The 10,784-nt window shown below is 43.0% G+C and overlaps 1 long non-coding RNA gene across 1 annotated transcript; it reads right to left on the reverse strand.

The window, feature by feature from the left end:
- Positions 1-3,050: 3,050 nt before the first annotated feature.
- Positions 3,051-9,273, reverse strand: LOC310880883. The gene is made up of 3 exons (XR_014571966.1): positions 8,224-9,273; positions 6,860-7,000; positions 3,051-3,302 (listed from the first exon to the last, which is right to left on the reverse strand). It is a non-coding gene; the product is annotated as an uncharacterized lncRNA (long non-coding RNA).
- Positions 9,274-10,784: the final 1,511 nt, after the last annotated feature.

Here is a 10,784-nt window from a genome sequence, read left to right on the forward strand (position 1 = left end):
ACATTTTGTTCATGAAATGGCTGTGGTTATATAAGAAAAATACCAAACCCCTCGAAATTGCCCAGCCGTACAGCCCCAGATCCACTGGTGCTGTGCTGAGCACTGCTCTCGGGGCACCCTTGAGCTCTCAGCCACCCAGAGCCAAAACAGGCGGCTCCGCTGGGGCCCGTTTAAAAGCTGGTGCCCTCAAGTCAGACAGGCAATTGGAGCAACATCTGCTTGACAAGTGAAACATGCACTTTAAGAAGAAATGCAAAGCCTAAATAGCTGAGGCACAAATCTGACCTGGTTGGTGTTCCTGCAGGGCTGGGATGCAGCAGTTCCAGCCATGCTGCCCATGCCCTGCCAGCCAGGAGCTCTGTCCCCATGCCCTCTTCCCCTCTCATCCTCGTAAAGTTTCCTCAATGCCTGGATGAAAAAGATGATACAGAGAGAGCACACACTGCATTTCTTGTCCACTTAAACATCTGCATTCCAGTTTAGGGAAGGTAATTGTTATTTAAAAAGCTAAGGCTATTTCTCACAGTCTCTATTATTTTTTTCCCTCCTAGCTCATTTGCACATTCACCTACTTTCAAACAAAGGGAAGCAGAAGATGAGATTTTCTGATATCAGCGTTGCTTTACATATCTGACGGGTAGGTACAAAACAGGGCGATAATGAAGGCATGTTGGCGTGTATTAATCAGAAACGCACACGGAAAGGCACAGGCTGAGACTAGTAATTTATATGTCTTGCTTTCTTCACAGTTTTTTTGAAACCTTAAGAAGAGGAAAACGCAGAGAAATCTGAATAAAAATTACCATCAGATGTCTGCATTTCAGAGAGCAGATCTGAGCAGGTCTCCCTGAGCGTGCCAGCCCTGCGAGGTCATGGTATCCTTAGGGCTGCACAAACCAGAGCAAAAACAGAGAACTAGAGCAAAAACCCAAAATAAGATACGCAGAGCAGGATGTGCTGGGAAAAGCTAAGCTTCTGGCTTGGCCAAGAGACCCATAAGTTAACCTGGCCAAGAAACCGTCTTTCAAATGCACAGTTTGGCTGAGAGTTTGAGGGTAAGGAACAGTATGCAGAAGACCCTATTCTTAATGGCCAGCTACTGTTTTGAGACCACAGACCCTGTCAGTACAAGCATACTAATCACTTTTGTTTTTTAAAACTCCTAATAAGAATGACAGCACAGGGAAATGCTATTTTACCAATAGGTAGTACAATCCATACCAATAACCCACCAAAGGCAGCCAGCATGCACCAATAACCTACCAAAGAAAAGCAGTATATGTGACCTTGCAGGACAGTCTGAGTCCCTACAACATCACGCAGACACTAGATGCCATAAGGATGAGGAAAAAACAACTTCAAAGGAACTAAATTCAGCTAAGAGTGTAAGTTATATTTTTCAATATGCCTGCATTATTGGTAACTCTTATGATCATGACATAGCATTATGCAGCCTCATATATGCCTATGCTAGATACTGTTAGACCATCATTTGAGCCAGTAGAGCTGCTGTTCCATAGGCATTTCAATTATAAAACTCCTTTGCAGAGATTAATAACATAGCTCATGCTTTAAGCCAAGAAGCAATTTTTTCCCCCTTCAAAATTTCATTAAAGTCTGCTGATAGAGCAAAAAGCACAGTGACTTTTTTTTGTACTTTCAGATGCTACTTCCATACTCTCACTATAGAGAAATTATGCTCCAGGCAATTAGTTCTTAACTGGGACTAGTTGTTCCTGACCTCTAACGTTTCAAAGGAAAACCCAGATCCTACACAACTCAAATACCACTGCAAGAAGTCTGTACAACAACAGTGATTCCCCTGCTATAACAATGGCTATAACCTATATAGCAGAACTTGTAGTAGAACAGAGGTATCAGTCTCAATATGTTGACCATGTCTTATGCTGGATACAGCCAATTCCCAGTGATGTAACATATTTAGACCTACTTCTGCAAATGACTACACATGTTACAGACTTGAGCTGCACTGTGGAGTTTGATGGGTCTAAGATACTACCCCTAAGCACATTGGACCACTGCATTCCCTGACTGTTTTCCATCACAGTAATGGCTACAGACTATGACCAAAACACATTACTACACCACTTCACATCAGTCCATGATTCCTAACGAGTGTCATTGTGATTTACTACCCACAGTGTGTTCAAGACGGTGGAAAGAAAACATCATTTGCGAGAAAGATCCTTCTAGCAAATCACTGAGCAGTGACTGAAGCTATGTCTGGGAATCACCTCCCAGTCTCTGTCCCCACTGCACCTTCTTCCCAAAGCCTCCACCTACATGGGCCCTGCTGGGACAGGGCCAGCTCCATGCAGGATGACCTTGGTCCTGCAAATGGGCAGCAGCAAGTAGGTTGTTAGCAGCCCAGTCCCATCTAATGTGTTCCCAGCACCAGTTTAAGTCCTCACTCCAAACAGCTTTTTGTCTTACAAGATGCCCTTTACAAAAGCCAACCACCTCATGGAGCCACCACCAGCATTATTTCTGATCTCCACTGTCCTGTACTAAAGGGCTGCTGTCCCTTAAAGACGTACCTATGCCTTTTCCACGCTCAGTTAATCTGGTGGATTTGGAATATTCTCCCAATTTTCTTTATTTTTTCCCCAGATCTCTGCCTTCCCTCTGAGCTTTTTTTTCCTGGGTTTCAGCGAGCCAAACAGCTAGATTGCAGAAACAATCATCTTTAGCTGAAGTGAAATTGAATCATAACATTACAGGATTCCTATCCATAAACATTCAATTCTCAATTTCAGCCTGTTTTGTCTTGCTTTGCCTTAATGGTCAATAGAAAGATTCTCTAAGACCTTGACAGGATAAGAGAAAACTTGTTAACATAATAACATCATCTCAGGGAATTCATTGCAAAGCTGCTGAGGGCTTTCGGCTCCTTACAAGCTGCCTCAGCGGCTTGCTCCTGAGTGGTGCTGGCAAAGATCTCATCTCCTTCTCCCAATAGGGTTTTGTAGGATGGGTCCAGAGCCATCTGTAAATTGGAGATTCACATTATTAGGTGAAAAGATGGCTGAATGCACACAAAAATACACCTGCTTCTAACAAAAATGTGCACAACACAGCATAGAGTCAGAGAGATAAAATGCCCCATCTTTTATAACATATGTCGGGGCTGGGGACATTTGTGTGCCTCACCTATATAGTGTGGTCTTTCAGACAACACCTCATGCTGACATATCTTGAATTAGTGTTCCAGAAAGCAGCAAAATTATAATTCTTTCTTCCTTTTTCTTTTCCTCTCCTTTCCCATCTTCTGGGTGAGAACTCTGCAAGAAGTGAAACATTTTGCTTCAGTAAGATCAGGAGTCAAAGAAGTCTTTGTGCCAAGAGGGGAGAGATGAGGTTTGTGATGTTCTTTGGGTGCCGGGAAGCTCCTGCCCTTACTTTGGAGACGCTCTCCAAAAAGCCAGGCTGCCAGGACAGACAGCCATTAGGACAACTGCACCAGGTGCTGTGCAGTGGCTGTCAGTGCTCTCCGGTGTGCAGGTCCCAAGGTCCTCTCTAGCGAAGATGTAAATTCCAGGAAAGGGAAATTAAACCTTGCTTTGCCTGGACTGCTGGCAATAAACCACAGACCTCCAGAGGGTGGTCTGAACCACAGCTTGAAAATCTTTTCATCCGCAGCCCTTGCTGCTGACATTTGCATAATCTTTTAAACTATACAGCCGCAAGCAAAGGATGCTAAAGGTGAAGACTATGGATTTTTGTTCGTTTGATTGATAAGAAACTTACAGTGGGGAACAAGCAGACCTGTTATCTTTGCAACAGTCCAGCACGGCTCAGCATCGTGCGAGGCTGACAGGGGCACAGCCAGCTGGGAAGTTCCACCCACAGCTGGACCGGCTCCGCAGCCCACGTAACACAAGCCAGCCCAGCAAAGGCAAAAACACAGCTGTCCCCGTGTTATTAAATCACAACCTGAATATACTTTCACAAGTACAGTAGCTAGTTGTTTGGCTAATTAAACCATTAAATTATGCTGGAAAATAAACATTTGGAAGTTCCAAGAAAGACAAAGCCGTGAATACTAAGAACTCCCCAACTTAGCGTGATTGATTATACAAACAAACCCTATGTATTGAAGAAGTGTTACGAAAAAACATCGCTTTCATCAAGTTTTAAGCGAACAGTTGGGGGGGGATTAATTAATTACGCCCTGAAACATTTTACTGATTGAATCCACGACCCCAGCTCTTGTAAGGTCATCTAATGATAGATTAGTGCTGCACAGAGTATCACAAATGGCATTTGCGCTGGGAAGCTCATTGTATGAGACGTCAGGTCATGTAAATCATAGGAAACAAATACAAACATCCATCAGAAAAATGCAGAAAGTCATTACAGGCAGCAGAGAAGAGTTGAATTATTATGCAAAATTTATTTTGACTATTAAAATACAAAGAGGTGACACAAAATTGTCCTTTAAACAAACATAAACTACAAGCAGTCTGACAGGAGGTTTTGTTTATAAATGTTTCATCTTTTCAGTGTACCATGGCTGTAAACAGTACCTGAAAAACAAAGGAGGGAAAAAACCCACACCACCACCAAAACAATGTTTCGATATTTGGGTCTCCAGATCTTTTATTTTACTCAAGATAGAGCTAGTCTTCCTACATCTAAATAATCAATGCAGGATAGGAAGGAATAGAGTGTAATTACTACATGTGAGTCATTTGTTACGGATCCTGTCTGCTCAGAGAGAGCAAAGGCAAGCACTGCTTCTAGAGAAGCAATTATTTTTTTTTAGGGAGATGCACTAAGCAGTTTGACAGAAATATGTGGATGCTCAAGAGCAGAAAACCAAGAAGCAAGAGACACTAAAACAGGGAGGTTACTACCACCCTCCAAACGTCCACACAGGAATCCACTCACCGGTTCTCAGTACCATGAATGAATCCAAACAGTGAAACAACTTCTTCTGGAGTTCATTTCCTTGCTCAATAAAATAACCCCTCAGGTGTTCTTCCTATTTCTTTTTCATTTGCTCAAAGAAGCCAAACTCATGCCCGTTAATAGAACAGATGAATGTATTTTTGGTTTGTCAACCAGGAAGGCAAATTCTGTAAGTCCCAAGTACAAGAAGAGCTAGACTCTCTAGCCATAACTAATACTGATAATTTTGAAGCACTATAAATAACAATCAAAGTATAATTCCCTCATATTGAATTCAAATAAAAGTATCTTTTTTTTTCTTTTTAAAATCTCACACAACATCTACAAGATAACCTTTTCAGAGCAATATCATAAAGTAGACTTAGATGGTCAGGAAGGAGTTTGGGAGCCTTTGCTCTGAATTGCTTGGCTGGTTTCACAAAAGATAAAATCAGGGATGGTAGGTCATGTTTTCGGGTGGAACAGATGCTTTGGTACTGAAACACCTCAAGGGCAGGTCTAAATCCCCCAGACTGCCCTGGAAAATCACAGCATGCCTTCCTGAGTGATGCAGGTTCCTTCCAACAGCCACAGGATGTCTAATGAGTCACATCTCCTCTTAGTCTTGTTCCATCTTTCACTATTGTAAATCACTCTAATCTCATTTTATGAACACCGCACAAGAAGGCAAGCACTGAAAATTACAAATAATAGGTCAAACTGTGATTTGTGAATAGGGAATGCAATATCCTTTCCATTACCTGGAAGTTGTTTGTATGATGGAAAGGAGGAACTGGACCTTACAATGAAACAGAATAAAATAGATTTATTGGATCTTTTACCATCTGAAAAAATGTTTACAGTGTTACTAATGTAAGACTGATTGATATCAATTGTACATTTCTTCTACTGCTGCTCCATGGTGGGATGAATTAGTATGCTCTGAACTTTCCTTGGGTAACAAGCCGTGAGTACCCGACCACTGCCAGTCTCAGTACATTCAGTACTGCCAATATAAATTGCCTAGTCCCTTTGCAACCAGATAAATGGAGTACAATTCCAGTAAAATAAACACAATTCCAGCACTGAAAGAAATTGCATCTGCTGGTGAGCCCTTTTCTATCAAAGCACAGAAGGGGGTTGTGACAAGAAGCTAAACATTGTTGTTGGAGGTGCAGTGAGCAGTTGAGTTCACACAAAAACAGAGAAGAAAAATACTCTGAGATCCAGTTCCTCCTGGCCATATTTTTTCGGAAAGCACTGAGAGTACAGCATTTGAAGGAACCTAGTCAGTACCTGGGAAAGCCCCTGGCCTGGTGAGCAGTGAGCCCAGCAAACCTGCACTGACAGGTATAAGCACTGGGATGCTCCTATGGAAATGCAAAAACAGTGCAATAGGCATAGGAAGGTTGGGGTGAGATAGTGGGAGTTTGCAAAAAATGTTTAAAAAGTCAATGCAATCAGTTGCTGTGCCATTTTGTACCAGGAAAGGTTCCTGACAATATTAGAAACAGTGACCTTGAACAGCCATGTACTTGGCAGGCATGGCTGAGCGGGGCAAAGTGTTTCCAAGCTGAGAACAAAGGCAGGTTTGCGGAGGTCTGGCTACCCCTGGGTGTTGTGACTGCCAGAGCTTCATCTGAACCACCTGGTGCAGGGGCACCCCAGGGAGAGCTTGTACCCCAGGGCAGTATGTAGGGGTAAACCTCTACAGAGGCTCTTGGGAAAGGGTGCGTGGTGTGATCCATACCTCATGCTACAGCCCTTCCTGGGAAGCTGCCGGAGCCCTGGCTCACCCCAGTGCCCCACACGCTGCAGGTGCTGGCACAGACATCCCCACGCACCTGCAGTGTTCAGCTTAATAGATGGCACCACACCATGGGGGGGCTATATATGTCATGGTGCTACATCGTGGCGTGGCTTAATATATAATCCAAGAGGAGCTCACCTGGTGACATCTTTATCTTGAAAGCAGCAGCAACTGGGGTGTGCTATTTTCAGCTTCACAGGCTTGTTTTGAGCATCTCTCCTGCTGTTTCTCGAAGTCAATGCCCCAGATGAGTTCATCCCAAAGGATAAAGCAGCAATACTGGAGGTGAACACACAGGAAAGTGTCTGGAGTAGAGAAGGAGCTTGCTGGTCTGCCCCGACCTCTCCCAACACCAACTCCACACCCCATTCAGCAGCCCTCACCCCTTTGTCCCTGTTTGAAATGGGGACAATGCCAGGCACACGCTTGCTACCAGAGCACCCAGCCCCACTACTGCTCTTCCAGCTTCGGACAACACTATGATAAACTATTGCTGTATTATTTTAAATGGGAGAGGCTTATTAGAGTCTCCTGTAAATCAGGCCTGAAATTGCCACTGTGGTTTCACGATAAGCCTGAGTCCTGCTGAACAGCTCATGCAGCTTCTGTTTGAAATTCCTATTTTAAAACCACTTTTGTGGCTCCCCCATGAAAGCAGTTCGATTTGCAGCCATACAGCATGGTACGGTGTGGCCCGCCAAGCTGGGAGAGGCTCTTTCCCTTTAATGACAGCCATCTGCAGGTTCCTATAACTTAGCAATGTTCCCAGCTATGATTTATGGAGGGTGCTTAGCTTTACGGTATAATCTTTACTATTTTACAGGGTTCCCTTTTTCTCAGTTAAATGTTGTTTTCTGAATAATTCCAAGCTGCCAGTAGGTTTACAGAGAAGAAAACCAGAATGAATCTCTCCTTGCTTTTATTTACTTCTATTTGAGTACTGTGTTTCTGCATCCATTTTGGAGATTTACAATGGTATTAAGTTTGCTTCCCTCGTCCTCATTTTATAGATTTCTGCTGCAATCATTTTGAAAGCCAGAAAGCTGACAGGAAAATTAGGAAATTAGATAGCATGTTCCTATTCCCTCCAGTGCCCTGATGAAGAAGTGAGGAAGAAAAAGAAAATGAAAGTGTAATAAATAACAGTATATACCCTGGAGTCCCCTTGCTGGTGCACCTCCTCTGGGCATCCCCACCGCATCCCAGCCTGCCAGCACTGCTCTGACCCTGGGAATGGTGGGCAGCTGAGCCCTACGGAGGCTTCGGGAGGCTCCTGCGGTGGCTGTTGAGGCAGCAGTGATCTGAGTGCCAAGTTCACAGGCTAATTGTTTATCTAATTTTAATTGCTAATGGTGGCCTGTGGTGCAGCATCTCCCTGCGCTGAAGTTACCTCAGCCGAGTTTTCAAGATTATTGAAAATAATCACCCCAGAAAGAGAGAAGTGATGGCAGTAACCATAGGATTTAGGGGTGATGATGGGGTGGGATCCCTGTGTGACTTACCATGCATGAATTAGAACACCACATGTATACCCTGAGAGCACAGAGGAGCCTCATTGATGTTATGTGCTGGACTCATCCTGCATCACTCCAAGCATCAGGGGGATTGCAGAAACTGCTGGAGGAAACATTTTTTCTTTCACTTGAGCTTTACTTTTTGTCTGAGGTGGCCACCTCAGACAAAGTGATGCCCTGTAGAGACCCTCCCGCAGCACATCATGCACAGGGAATTGCGCTAATTTGCTCCTGCACCACCAGCTTGCTAGGAAAACAACCTTCAAATCAGCACTTCAAATCATCCACAGGACTGCATGGACCCGACTTTAAAACCTTTCAAATCAAAATAGGTATGCTGTGAATTGCAAAGGGTTGCTTATCTAGTGACGAGCAAGGGCTGGTTATCTCACAGGAACTGGTACCACCTGCAGCCAGTGACAACCTCATCCATAGCATGAGCAACATTCGTCTAGTTGTAGGTTTCTGTTCTGTTTTAGCTGCTAGTTGTTGCAGGCAAAACAAAAATACTGGAAATCATCTCAGCAGGTCACAAAGCTATCTATTTTTTCTGATTTCTTCCCACATTGGATTACAAAGATGAGTTTTTAACATCGTTTGGTGCTGTTTCCAGTGTTGTGCCAACTACAGAAGTGGTTTGCTTGCTCATTTTACCCCCAATACTGTTGATTTTCCACCTACCTTTAAAATCTGACTCATCCATGTTGCATGATACACTGGCCTTGGTTCAGGTTAAGAATAGGTATTTTCATTTAAAGAGAGAGAACATTCAATCCAACTTTCCTGCTCTTTATGGAAACATCTGCAAAATGAAGCAACAAAACACATCAAAACACTGAAATTGCCCGTTGAGTGAAATTCTGAAATTGCATTCTGCCATTGTCATTTAGCCCAATAAGTTAGAAAGAGATTCAAGTATAGTTTTTATTTTGTCTTCACAGACTCAAGTTTTATACAACATAAAATATAACTTTATATTAATGGTTGATATGATATGCAAATAAAAATGTACCTACTTCTTACTGCACATACTTTTTACATTTGTTTGTTTTTATATCTTAAAATTCAGGTTTAAAAACTCATTTAAATTACAATATAAATTATACTCATTGGGTGACTTGTACTTTGATTTGACACTTGATATTGCGATAGGTAAGGGAGCATTTTCTACTGCTGCAAGTATATTGAATATAAAATATAAAGGTTAAAATGAAGGAAAAATGTAATACAAATAGACTAACAACAAAGTAAAGAAAAATCAAACAGGCTGCTGGCTGCAGCATGGTAGCCCAGCTGTCCCAGCGAGACAGCCAGCTGGGCAGCAGGCAAGGAGGCTGGGCAGATGTCTGGCTTCTGCTGATGGCTTTGATGGCATTGACGTGTTCCCACAGAGCATCTTGATACCATCGAATCAGCATTTTCCAAGAGAAAGGGGCTCAGAAAACTATTCTGCTGGAAAATTGTTGACCTGCTGTATTGGCGGGTGATCATTCAGCAATACAGCTGAACATTGTGCTTTAAAATAAATAAATCAAGCAACAAACCCTCTTCTCCCCAGATTAGGAGTTTGGTGCTCTTCCTCTTACATTACAAGCGATAGTCATCACCTTCACATCACTCATGATGACCCAGACCTCTACCCTTTTCCCCTTCAATCTTGTCCTTTGCAGGCAAGAGCCCTAAACATATTTAGCTTTTCCTTCCACAGAGGCCAGTCCTTACGTCTAACAATCTCTCTTGCCTTCTCCACACCTTCTGTTGTTCTCCTATGGTATTTCTGCAAGGGGCAACCAGATCCGCAGGCAGGATTTGAGGTGTGGGGATTTAGCCATGGCATAACAATGCTTCTTGTTCTCAGAGCCTTCCTTCGCCCTCCCCATGGCTGTGAGAATGGTGCCAGCACTTGGAGCAGCTGCAAAGGTTCCAGAACTCCTTCCTGCTAAGGGTAAGTGCTAATTTAAAGCCCATCGTTCTATATATGTAGGTAGACCTGTTTTAACAGGGGCATTAATTTGCACTTACCAGTGCTGAATTTCACCTGCCACTTTATATCACACCGCCACTTATTTCTGTAAATCATTCTGCAAACTGCTGCTGTAGGTCTGGCTACTCTGCACAGATCTGTGTCACCTACAAACTTTGCCACCTCACCACTCATCCCTTTTTCTGGTTCCTTTCTTTTTTGGGCAGTGTCCAGCCCAGATACATGCAGGATTTCTACTGAAATTTCTATCCATTGTGAAAACAGATCTAGGTCTTGATTCCTAGTCCTTGTTTCATACCTTTTACCAGTCCAGGAGAAGATCAATCTTGCGAGAGCCTAGTCCTGTTAAGTCCACTCAGTGATTCTCTACTTTAGAAGCTCTTTGGATACATAAAATAGGTCTCTAGTTCTAATATACATCATCCACTGTCATCCTGCTGGCCTGCTTTCTGGTGTATTTGTATGATTTTTGTAAGCATCAAATGAGCAATAACTGTTTGCAGATAGCGTTGAGGCAATATATATTTTTTTAATTTAATGTTTCTTCCAATTTCTTCTCACCCTC

The sequence above is a fragment of the Anser anser genome (genome assembly GCF_964211835.1).
Source record: "Anser anser genome assembly, chromosome: 13".
NCBI classification, from domain to species: Eukaryota; Metazoa; Chordata; class Aves; order Anseriformes; family Anatidae; genus Anser; species Anser anser.